Raw genomic sequence first — 13350 nt, forward strand, 5'->3', positions numbered from 1 at the left:
TATGACATGTTCTAAAGTTAATTCGGTTAAGTAAGATATCTAAGCATCACCCCCCCCCCGGTAGCACACCTGTATGTATCATTAAATATTGTCCATTAACATTTCATTGTTATTATTGTAGTTAACTAAAAGTTATTTACTAATTATCTCACCTCTCCTCTCAAGGCCCACACAATATTATAACTTTATAACCGTCTTTAAACAATGATTTATTAATAAGATTTATAGGACTTTTCCCTCAATCCCAAATTAGTTAATTACGGGCTAAGAAAATAAACATTAGACATCTAAGACAATCTAAGAAATACTAACATTTCTATTTGACAATCACCCAGAATGTATACTAGTGTTTCTGTGGTCTGGTTATTTATCCTAACTAGGGTTATTATTTCTCTATTAGTATCATAGTAAATTTATGTTAATGGATAAACATTAGGTGGTAATTTAAAACAGTCTAAAAGGTACTATAATCTCTACTTAATAATCAGTCAAGAATTAACTAGCTTTTTCCCATCAATTGGCATTATTAACCAGTATCTTTCCAGTAACAAAATAGCCTTTCATCTCTTGCCAGTTGTTGTGCCAATTTTTTTTATTGAAAATTTTAGAAAAAAAAACTTTTACAAATGTTTACCTCCCCCCTGCCCTCCCCACCCGAACCCCCCCCCAAACCCCCCCCCAACTTCCCAGAACCAATACAGGGTATAAATCTTTAACAAAGATATTCTAAAATAAACTTAAAGAAAGTTAGTATCATCTTTCATTTGAGCTTCAACTCCTCTTTGCTAAGCTAACTCTAAACAGATTATATCATTCCTTGTTTCTTCAGTCATAAACTATCTGGAATTTCTTAGTCCCATATTTATTTTGAATATAGTCAATCCATCTTCTCCACTCCAGTTTATATCTCTCATTTGAATGATCCTTGAGATATGCTGATATTTTAGCCATCTCTGCTAAGTTTGTTACTTTTAATGTCCATTCTTGAATAGTAGGCAAATCTTCCTTCTTCCAATATTGCGCCAATGTTGTGCCAATTCTATGTCTGAAACCTTTCCAGGGTTTAAAACTTCTCTCTGCACATTGAAGCTTAAACGGTCTCTCATGTAGTTTTGTTGCCCTTGAGTTGTTATTAATGTAAGCTTAACTTTAGTTGTCAGATTTGTTTCTGAATAGATTTGTCATATTACCTCCATCTTTTTCGCTCTTTCTTTTTCTCCTACATCTTGAAGTTTGGGGTGGAACACCAAATTATCAAAGTCACTTTTCCAGCTTCCCTTCTTTCCACTTTCATTCATGTTTACTCCATTTATAAGTTCATCTAAGTTCTTATCTTTGTTTTCTGTATTTCCACTCACTTCCTTAATTTCTGGGGCTGTAACCTCATCATCTTTTTCTGTAATATCCCATAGTCTGTCCCATTTCTTGTGGAATCTCTCAAATCCTTCTGAGATGTTTTGAAGTCCAGCCAAAATGTTTTGAATTAACAGGTTTTCTTCATCTGAGTATTGCTCCATTTTTTAAAATAAGGAATAATATAGGGAAAGAGCAGGAAGAGAAGAGGAATTTTGTACAATCTGCCACTTTAGCCTATCATAGATTTTGAAGAGTATATCTATTTTTATTTTAGATGAATGTTCTTTTATGGTTTTCAAAGAAGAAGGGTTCTGAAGTTTTTCTTTCCTTTTCCAATTCTTGTCAAAGTATTTTCCACACACCACTATTTGTTGTGGCACGGTTGCAGTCAATATAGTCAGATAAGAGTGAACAAACAAAAAATATTGTTACAGCAGCAAGAGAAAAAAAGATTCAGATTTGGGCTTTCAAGTGGCAGATTCATTTCTTTTAAAATCTCTTTCCTTAAGTATCTCCAGTATAATATTGCAACAAGTAGAGGAAGAAATTTATTGAAGTAGAAAGAGTTTTAATTTCAGCCAAAAAAGTTAAAGTAGTAAGGGAAAATAAGGAAAAAAGAGATCCCTTCACCTCAAGCGGAAAAAACAGGAGCGTTGCAGTCACTCAATCCACAAAAGATTACAAACAAGAGCAAAAAAACTTTCTAAGGCAGTCCAATGGGAATTAAGTACGCTGCTTTGTTCTTGCTTAATGGACTAATTAAGCTTAAGAAAAGAGTTTCTTAGGACAATCTTCTAAAAGAAAAGAAAAAAGAACCTCACCAGTAGAAACACTTTTCTTTCATTCTCTCTTCCGTGGAGCCGTCTCCAACTATGTCAGCCAGGGAGGGATACCTGTTTGCCGCTGGTTGGAAGCACTCCCCTTGGGTCGATCAGGGACTTTGCGATATCCCTGCAACCAGCAAGGTCTTGTCTTCCCAGTCACCGTCTCTTCAGGACGGTTTAGGTCCTGCCGGACCGTCCAGGGGCATCGGTGGATTCAGACAGCTTAATCCAACAATGTATCATTGTGATGTTGGCTCCTCACAAAGTTTAAAATTTTAGATGCCTAAATTAGACACATCCCATTTCACATGTGAACAAAACAAGTGTGGAAGTGAGTGAAATATTTACCTATCCGTCCTTCTGTCTGTCTATCCATCTGTCCGTCCGCCTGTCTGTCCGTCCGTCCGTCTGTCTAACTATCTAGCTATCTATCATCTATTTATTAAATTTGTTTTGTCACTCATCTCGCTGCAAGGTGAAACATGGCTTGGATCCACAAACTATTTGAGCTCTTAATTCAAGTTAACGAAAGGAGCTAATTTATTCACATCCTCTGTCCAGCACACAATAAACCTTTGCTGTTTGGGACCTTGGTATTTGCATTTTTTTCCCTGTAAACAGATTACCAAATTAGATAATACTGTTAGTCCTCTGACACAAGAGAATGGGGTTTGCTGGCTTTTTATGTATACCAATTTATTGTGTCTGTCTTGATTAGGAATGTTGCCATTTGTGCGACTTCTTTCTGACTGGCTTACCTGGCTTGCTTGACTGTTTAATTTATAATGGTTTCTGTCTTTTGAGTTGATTCTCAAACTTTCCTCCCTGAACTACACACATTCACTTGTGGTTTAATATGATGGGTGAGTTCATAAAAGGCAAACGGCACATTCCCACAACATGGTGTCAACTTGTAAAGCGTCTCCATGACTATTATCAAGTTGGCATGAAAACGGGAGGGAGAATTCCATGCATACTTTCAACCAAAGTTGGATCTCATATTTCTATAGTAGACGTGTGAGGCGCAAAGTTCACAGCCTGCTGCAGCACCTCGTGGTGGATATGATTTATGACACAGGCTGAGGGGAGGGGAGACACAGGGGTAAAGGTCAGAGAAAACCAGTAACCAGAAATCAGTTTCGGTTCTGCAGAAGAACATGCCGAAATGTTGCTCCTAATAAATGAATTGATTTCTTTTGAACTTTGTCTCGAGGCTCATAAATTAATTAGGGCTTCCTTTGGAAACTTCACACATGGCACAATTGAAACTAACTTATTTTAGTTTGGTCTTGCAGGGAATGCACAGCAGTCCATAAAATCCTCATCATGTTTGATGTGGCTTGTAATCCATCTTAGACACTCAAAGTTGCCAGTGAGCAACAGAAATGGAACAGCAAACCTTCACAAATGGAGTGAGATCATTTCTTGCAAATCAAAAGAGACATCAGTATACCTATGTGCTTTTCTCCAAAAACATATGAAGAGGCTGCAATGTTTTTGCTTTTAGATGTCTCATGTTCATTGCTTTAAACCAGGGGTGTCAAACTGGATTTCTTCAAGGGCCAGATCAGCATTGTAGTTCTCCTCCATGGACCTGTGAGGGGGGTAGGGGGGCAGATGGGATGGGCACCTCCTGCAGCACCCTGCCAGTCAAGACAGGGCATTGGGGGGGGGGGCATGTGCAGCCTTCTCTGCCCCATTTTCAGTCTGAACAGACTTCTCCAGCGCTGTACTAGCCAAAACGGGATGCAGGGGACCACATGAGGTCTCCCTTGCAGCCCGTTTTTGGCTTCCAGCAGCACTCTGCTAGCCAAAATCAGGCTACATGGGCCCCACACATGGCCCATTTTTGCTGGCTAAGACACTACAGACCAGTCCTTTGATATTTCCAGGCTGGCCCCACGTGCCAAATTTAAGCACCCTACAGTCCGGATCCGGCCCATGGGCTTTGAGTTTGGATTGGATTTGGATTGGATTTATTTGATTTGTAAGCCACCCTATTCCCCGAAGGGACTCAGGGCGGCTGAACAAAAACCAAGGGAAGGGGAACAAATACAGAAAAGTAAGACAAAAACAGGACAATGATACAAACGATTTAAAAAACACAGCAAGCACAGCAAATTCGAGTAGGGGGGGAACTCAACCCCAGGCTTGCTGGGACAGCCAGGTCTTAACGGCTGTCCGGAAGGCCTGAAGGGTGGTGAGGGTCCGAATCTCCACGGGGAGCTCGTTCCAAAGGGCCGGAGTTTGACATCTCTGCTTTAAACTGTCCTTCTCCAAATACATCCAGCCTAGGCACTGCTACTGCTGTAGATGAGCAAAAATGCTGCGTGTTGTGAGGTATCGCAACCTTGTAAATTCCAGCAAAAATGTACAGAATCTACAGCTCCCAAAATAATCTGCAAATGGGAACCCCCCTTTTTTTCCCCCATGCATAACTTGGCATGTTTATTTACCAATGGGTAATTGTGTAGGCAGCAAAACAAAACTGAGCATCAATGGTTCCTATGCAAAACCACTCTGAGAAATATCCTTCGCAGTGATGAGTACAGTTCTTGGCCAAATAAATAAAACATGCTATACGAAAATATGTATTGAATATTGGAAGGGAAGGGGGGTGGTTTACATGTTTATTATAATTTATTCTATTTAACAATTTAACAAGTTTGCAGCCATCAGCAGTTCCAGTGCAATCTCAGGTGCAATTGGAAATTCAGGAATCTCTGTGCAGCTGTTGGCGTAGAGAACCTTACAGGTGAAATACATGCGTATTTTAGACAGGACATGAGAAGGAATCTCTCTGAAATTCACTTCATTTGTTTTGTTTTCAGCAAACTGCCCTGGGCCACTTAACATTTCCTATATTGTTCCTGGTGTGAGTGCATGCTCTCATTTAGCAATGAATTCATAGCCATCAGAAGATATCAACTTCGCATCAGGGCCTTCTCACCCTCCATCTGTTTTCTCTTCTCCATCCATCCCTTCTTAACAAATGCCTTTGGAGCTTTTAAACAGGATCGCTCCCCAGCCGCAGAAATCCACCAGGCAACTTTTTAGGCACGACACCAATCCAGCCGGGCTGCAAATGGGAACCCTTTTAATTTCTGAGTGTCCCAGTGCAGCTCTTGGTGCAACACTCTTTCCTTTGCTACTCCTAAAATAAAGATTACAGGTCAGTTTTTTGTTTTTTTCCATGCAGAAACACTCAAGGATTCAACATAAGTCTGGCCATAGTTTGGATACTGTCTTTGGACAGTATCAAAGTTGTTAGGCCAGTAAGCAGTGTTCTACTCTTCCACCTCTGCATTAATGCATCGCTTTGTTGTTTGAACAATTACCTTTGGAAGTGTGTATTTTGCATAGATTTTGCAAATCTCATTGCCTGATAACAATGAGATTTTCTCAGGCACAGTATCATCTCATAATTTTTATTCATTTTTGGGACAATAATACAGCTACCTCAAATTGCAAGATTGGTGATTGTTGTTGTTAGTTGCGAAGTCGTGTCTGATCCATCGCGACCCCATGGACAATGTTCCTCCAGGCCTTTCTGTCCTCTACCATCCTCTGCAGTCCATTTAAGCTCATGCCCACTGCTTCGGTGACTCCATCCAGTCACTTCATTCTCTGTCGTCCACTTCTTCTTTTGCCCTCCGCCTTTCCCAGCATGAGGTTCTTCTCCAGTGAGCAATAGCAATAGCAGTTAGACTTATATACCGCTTCATAGGGCTTTCAGCCCTCTCTAAGCGGTTTACAGAGTCAGCATATTGCCCCCAACAACAATCCAGGTCCTCATTTTACCCACCTCGGAAGGATGGAAGGCTGAGTCAACCTTGAGCCGGTGAGATTTGAACAGCCGAACTGCAGAACTGCAGTCAGCTGAAGTAGCCTGCAGTGCTGCATTTAACCACTGCGCCACCTCGGCTCTCTAGTGAGTCTTTCCTTCTCATAAGGTGGCCAAAGTATTTGAGTTTCATCTTCATGATCTGGCCTTCTAAAGAGCAGTCAGAGTTGATCTCCTGTAGGAGAGCCTCTAAGATTTGTGGTATATACATTTAAATAAATAAAGGCATATATACTGTACATACCAAAGTAGCTTGTCATTGGCTTTGGGACATTTTTCGACTTCTCGGTCTATCCTATAGTCTTGGAATTTCCCTGGGTCCTCCATCCAAATAGTAACCAGATCTGAGCCTTTTTAATTTAATTTCTTAGGTTTGTATGCCGTCCTAATCCCGAGAGACTCAGGGCAGCTTACAATAAAAAGGGAGGGGATATAAAAATAAAATAAAAACAAACAATTTAAACAAACAATTTAAAATACTACAACAGCCGTAACCTCGAATGGGGCTGGATAGTTCAACAGCCCCAGGCCTGCCGGAACAGCCAGGTCTTAACTGCTTTGCGGAAGGCTGGAAGGGTAGTAAGGGTCTGGATCTCCATGGGGAGATCGTTCCAGAGGGCTGGAGCTGCTACAGAGAAGGCCCTCTCCCGGGGAGTCGCCAGCCGACATTGGCCGGCAGATGGAATTCGGAGGAGGCCTAGTCTGTGGGATCTAATAGGTCTTTGGGAGGTGATTGGCAGGAGGCGGTCTCTCAAGTACCCAGGTCCGATACCATGTAGGGCTTTAAAAGTAACGACTAGCACCTTTTTAGCTTTTGGGAGATCAGGTGACACTTGTGACATTTCTGGTGGCTTACACAGACATATACATACGGTTGTCTTGGCATGAAGAAAAGTAGTTTACCATTGTCCCTCATCCTGGATGGATAATAGAATAACAGAGATGGGAGTTTGAAGATCTTCTAGTCCAACCTCTGCTCAAGCAGGAGACCCTACACCATTTTAGACATTCAATCTCTTCTTAAAAACCTCCAATGTTTTTAACTTCTAGAGGCAAGTCATTCCACTGGTTAATTATTGTCATTGTCAGGAAATTTCTTCTTAGTTCTAGGTTGATTAGTTCATGGATGGATGCAAGGAGGGATGGGCAGATGTTTGCTTCTCAGTCCATTCTACATGTACTGTACAACTTTGGAATTTCCCAATATTTTTCCCAAACGCCATCACTCTGCTAAACAAATAATTCCCTCAACACTGTCAAACTTTTTACTAAGTCTGCACTACTGTTAATCTTCTCATTGTTCCCTATCAACCATCTCCTCCCACTTATGACGGTATGACTGTAATTTTGTTGCTTGTAGCCTTACAATTTATACTGATTGTTTTCTAATATGATTTGATTGTGTATTTATACCCTCTGACTATATCATTAAGTGTTGTGCCTTATGATTCTTGACAAATGTATCTTTTCTTTTATGTACTCTGAGAGCATATGCACCAAAGACAAATTCCTTGTGTGTCCAATCCAGTGGTGGGATTCAAAAAATTTAACAACCGGTCCTCTCTCCCTAATGACTAGCTGGGTAGGCGTGGCTTGGTAGTCTTGTGACTGGGTGGGTGTGGCCAACTCAACGTCACTCAGGTCGATGGGCGCTTCGCCTTAGCTGTTACAGTGTAATAAGAGTTAACCGGAGAGGCAGTTTCTGTAAGCAGGGCAATAAAGATTAGGCTAAAAACAACACCAGAATGTTTCCTTCCTGCCTTCCGTACAGGATTAGCCCTGTAAAGTGGGGAAAAAACAAAAGGAGATTTCTTCCAACAACCAATTCTCTGAACTGCTTAGAAAGTTGCCAACCGGTTCTCCCGAATAGGTGTGAACTGGCTGAATCCCACCACTGGTCCAATCACACTTGGCCAATAAAGAATTCTATTCTATTCTATTCTATTCTATTCCATTCCACTCCACTCCACTCCACTCCACTCCACTCCACTCCACTCCACTCCACTCCACTCCACTCCACTCTACTCTACTCTACTCTACTCTACTCTACTCTACTCTACTCTACTCTACTCTACTCAACATGTCCCAGGCATGTATTAGCCAGGCCTTGTTTTGAGCTCATGCAAGGGTGAGTAGGTAGAGCTAATATTTTTCTCTCTCAAAATGCTTTCCCTTGTTCCCTCTTTTTCAAATGAACTATGCCTGACATGAGGGAACTTTCATTACTTAAGGGAAATATATCGATCATCTAGCAGGCAAATACCGTTTTGTTCTGTGTTGTCCTGAATCTCTTGGAAGGCCAATGAGAGAATGAAATAAATGCTTTCTTCACCACGGAACAAACATTGGAAAAGCCAAATGGGTTATCTGAATTAGATGCTGCTGGGAGAGTTAATTGCTATTTAAGATCTATAAATATCTTTGGAAATTAGTATTTGCATGGAAATCTCCACTGTAACCAATGCCCTTAATGCCACAGTTTTCCAGTTGGTTCCTAATTAATACTTGAAAGGTTTTCATCTTTGGGGATTTTTCATGGGGCTGGATTATACTGTGAAGACATTAAAAGATGCTGAGTTTCCTTTGATTTGGGTGAAATCCAATTTCAAGCTCCCTAGAGATTTAAAACCCTAAAAAAAAAAGCGTTGTCAGGTTTGTTTAAACTTCCAGTTATTACCAGCTGTTTTCTCTGTTTCGTGCTATTTTCTTATTATTTTAACTTAATTTTATAAGGTTAATTGAATTGGCATGATTTTAATGCGTCTCCGATTCTTGAAAGGAGCATTATTGAGCTGCCGTGGATGTGAAAAGCTTTCTATAAACCTTCCTATGGCCCCCTTGTGATCCAGAAAGGTCATTGCCAAGTAATTATCTACAGCAATTTGCAAGCCTTGATGTGCAAAACTTAAGTTGGTCCGGATAAATATTAAGGCGAGGAGAATTATCCTGTGGGTTTTTCTCATTTATGCAATTTAGGGATATGGCTTTTGGCTCAAAATGTGCATATGTTAGAGAAAACCACTTACAAAATTTGTCTTAGAGACAATTCTATCTGAAAAGATATCTGAATTTTTCTGAGTTTTACTTGCATATTATTTTAAATTGTTCAAAGAAATGTCCTTCTGGGTTCAGTTCCAAGTGGGGGAAAAGACACTAGAAACATGGAGGCTGTTTGGAAAGATGGTTTAATGGTGGACAGGATCACATGCAGTGGTGGGTTCCTACCAGTTTGGACTGGTTCAGCCGAACCAGTAGTAACTTGGCAGCCTGGGTCGCTGGAACCAGCAGCGCCCCAGGCCTGCCATGCCCCCAAATCTGTTCTCCCAGAGGCGCCATAGGCACCACCATCTTGTTTTTGGCTTATGCGCATGCATAGAGCAATTTTCATTGTAGTGTGCATGCATTCGCAGCACGCATTAAGTGCGTGCACAGTGTGCGGCACATCCCTGAGTGAGCAGGCAGTAGTGGCTGCCAGAACCCATCACTGATCACATGGCTTGAGTTCCTGAGCAGAATCACATGGCTTGAGTTCCTGAGCAGAAAAGGGCAGAAATGCTGAGAGTCCGTGGTTTTATGCCCTCTCTGGGGGCCCACCTCTGTTTCCTGTTTCTGTGTAAGAAATGTATTCTGATTGGTTGCTGTCAGAGGTCATAGCTAGCCTTGTAGGTTGTATGCTAAGTTTGGTTGTAACTTGGTGGGTGGTGCAATGAATTGCAATGAGACGGATTGGTTATGTAGAACAGGCTGGCTCAGGCCTTAATGGCCCGTTGACAAAGGGGGGGGGCAGAGTTTCTGCCTCTCTGAGTTTCTACTTCTCTTTTTAGGGGAAATATTCTGCCTTTTTAATATTTCCTAAAATATTTCATTTTCTAGAAGAGGGGTGGGTTTTAACTTCCTACAATATACAGTGGGTTCGAATTAGTGTACATTCAAAGTAACAATAAACTTATTATATTCTGTTCTGTTCTAATTTCCATCACTCAGTAAGGTAGTCATTAAGTGAGTCTTCCCCAATTTTATGACCTTATTTGCTTCATTTGGTAAGGGAATCCATATTTCTTGTTTGCTTTTTGTTTGTTGGAAATGTCCCGAAAAGGTCACGAATGACAATCATTTGTCCTTGGGCTGTTGCAACTCTCATAAATGCATATCAGTTGTCAAGTGTCCAAATTTTGATCATTTGACCTTGGGATACTGTGATGGTTAAAAGTGCAAGGACCCATTATAAGTCAGTTGTTGTCAGTGCCATTGTAACTTCAAACAGTTACTAAACAAATGGTCCATTTGTACAATCCCCCTCTCCCCCCAAAAAGAAAACTGATTTTACTAGGTTTGGGGCAGGGGTGAAATATATTTATTTTTTACTACCAGTTCTGTGGCTTGTTGGGCGTGGCAGGGGAAGGATACTGCAAAATCTCCATTCCCACCCCACTCTGGGGCCAGCCAGAGGTGGCATTTGCCGGATCTCCGAACTAGTCAAAATCTCCACTACCGGTTTCCCAGAACCTGCTGGATTTCACCCCTGGTTTGCGGTTTGTACATGAATTAAATAGATCAGTTATTTTCAATCCTCAAAACCGTAAACATACCCTCCCTGATGGGTCGCTTGACAGTTCAGATGGGCAGCATATAAATTTAATAAGTAAATAAGTAATAGCTTTCGGGAGATCTTTTTACAGACAATGCAAGTAAATACCAAAGGTAGAGTAAATTTGGACTAGGCAAAGCTGTTCAGATTATTATTTTTTATTTAAGTGCAGCTGTTTGTGATCCCAGAGTTGTCATTTCCAGTTGTCCCAAGCCATAGTTTTGAGAAGCTCTAGACGGGTCTTCAGGTGGAGTTGGAGTAGAGGCAGAGGTGGTATTCAGCCAGTTCGGACCGGTTCAGGCAAACCGGTAGCTCTGATGATCAGCTGGCCCTGTCCACCCACCCCCACCTTCTCCTGTCCTTTATTTCCTTCTTTCTAGCTCATCTCAATCACACAGCACAGCTGATTCCCCCCCCCCTCCGCTCTTCTATTTAGCATTGCCGACTTGGAAGGTAAGCAGTTGAGCTTCTAAATGCTCCATTTTCAAAGCTGTGTGCAAGCACTTTAGGCATGCGCGCACGCAAAGCACACATCCGTGCGCCTCACCAAACCACTTGTTAAACTGGCAGCATCCTGCCATATCAGTAGAAGACCTGAAGAAAGGAAGAAGGAACCGTAATATCCTTCCAGGCTAAAATATTCCTTTTTCTGAAACATTTTTCAGAATAGAACAGAACAGAATCACGAAGTTGGAAGGGACCTTGCAGGTCTTCTAGTCCACCCCCACCCCACCCTTGCTCAAGCAGGAAAACCTATGTCAGACAAATAGTTATCCAACATCTTCTTTAAAAACTTCCAGTACTGGAGCATTCACAACTTCTGGAGGCAAGTTGTTCCACTGGTTAATTGTTCTCACTATCAGAAAATTTCTCCTTAGTTCTAGGTTGCTTCTCTCCTTGATTAGTTTCCACCCATTGCTTCTTGTCCTGCCCTCGCGTGCTTTGGAGAATAGGTTGGCGTCCCTCTTCTTTGTGGCTTTACGTTTCAGAGATTCCTTGAGGAACGGCGGAGTATTGAGCTAGAGTTGTTACTTGTGTGTAAATGGGTAAGTGTGTGAGAGAGATTTTGCCCAGCTTTGCTAGCCTTTCATCAGTGAGACAATCCACACCTTGGGATGTAGTTCATAAAAATCGGGGAGTTATGCAGCAGCAAATAATGTTTTGATTTCCATGGTAACCATCTCATTAGTATTCTGGCAATGACTCTAAGAAGGGCAAGTTGCCAAAGTAGAAACATGCTCGGCAGGAAATGATGCGTAGTTCTACAAATTAAAACACCTTTCAGAACTAAATAGCAGAGTATGCCAAAAAGACCAGGTGAATCAGCTTGGTGCAGTTGCTATTTTTGGGACGGTTGCTGATCTTGGTTGGTTTCTATCATGACAAGCAATGCTCAGGGCTGGGGAAACAGCAGGATGAGAAAGAAGAATCAGCAGGCGATGCTTCCACATGGTGGGAAGATAGGTGTAATTGAGTCATAACACCAGTCTCTGAACTTGGAGAGGAACATAGAGAGGTAGTATGTCTGCTCCAGTTTGGAATGTACAACTAGGATCTACCATGAAGGAAGGCAGATAGACATGTTCCAAGGTAATGTTGCAGGATCCAATCTGGGTCAGTCACCGGGACCAGAGGTTTTGTCTTCCGAGCTTTCAGACTCATATACTAAGTACTTAACAGGGAGGGGTTCCGGCAGGCATGCTGTGTGCACGCTTCATGCGCACTGCGTGTGCATGCACAGTGTTATTAAAATTGTTCTACGCATGCGCAGAACTAAGAAACAAGATGGAGGCGCTTATGGTGCTGCCCGGAGAACCAGTTCGGGGGTGTGGCAGGCCTGGGTCGCTGCCGCTTCCAGCGACCCAGGCCGCCAAACCACTACCAGTTTGGCTGAACCGGTCCGAACTGGTAGGAACCCACCACTGGTTCTTAAGCCCTCCACTCCTAAGTACCACCAACAATGTAATGTACAAAATCAGCTGTAACCATCGCAACCAATTCTGCATCGGACAAACATCATGTCAATTAAAAAACAGGGTACACAAACACTGGCTGCCAATCAAACGCCACAATCCAAAATCTTTAATCTCTACCTACACTGACACCAAACAGCAGTTTGATTGGAGCACCATAACAATTATCGGGCACGCTAACACCTGCCGTGCTCGTGGGTTCTTGGAAACCTGGCATTCCACAAGCAATTCAACAGACACATTGACCTATGAACCCTTCAAGAATACAAATCAACCACACAGCTAACCGGAGATGGCACCGACCCTCAACCAACCCACGCAACCCACCCCACCAACAGTTCACCTCTCAATGACCCTCACTCAGTGGTGGAATTCAGCCAGTTCGCACCTATTCAGGAGAACCGGTTGGTAACTTTCTAAGCAGTTCGGAGAACCGGTTTTGGGAAGAAATATTTTGCTTTTTCCCACATTACAGGGCTAATCCTGTAAGAAAGGCAGGAAGGAAACATTCTGGTGTTGTTTCTAGCCTAATCTTTATTGCCCTGCTTACAGAAACTGCCTCTCCAGTTAACCCTTATTACCATTGTAACAACTAAGGCGAAGTGCCCATCAACCTGAGTGACATCGACTTGGCCATGCCCACATGATCACATGACCACCGAGCCCCACCTACCCAGCTGGTTATTAGGGCAGAGAACTGGTTGGTAAATTATTTGAATCCCACCACTGCCCTAACCTGATGTAATCTCCTTATCACAAAATCCA

The 13350-nt window shown here is 42.1% G+C and overlaps 1 protein-coding gene and 1 pseudogene across 1 annotated transcript in view; one reads left to right on the forward strand and one right to left on the reverse strand.

The window, feature by feature from the left end:
• Window positions 1–13350, forward strand: part of CALN1 (calneuron 1) — a 242992-nt gene that overhangs the window by 200965 nt on the left and 28677 nt on the right. The gene's annotated exons all lie outside the window — the stretch shown is intronic.
• On the reverse strand, window positions 4830–5253 carry LOC106539943 (elongin-C pseudogene; annotated as a pseudogene).

Source organism: Thamnophis sirtalis, unplaced genomic scaffold (assembly GCF_051295495.1).
Source record: "Thamnophis sirtalis isolate CommonGarterSnake01/CBP01778 unplaced genomic scaffold, rThaSir2_p1.2 scaffold_6, whole genome shotgun sequence".
NCBI classification, from domain to species: domain Eukaryota; kingdom Metazoa; phylum Chordata; class Lepidosauria; order Squamata; family Natricidae; genus Thamnophis; species Thamnophis sirtalis.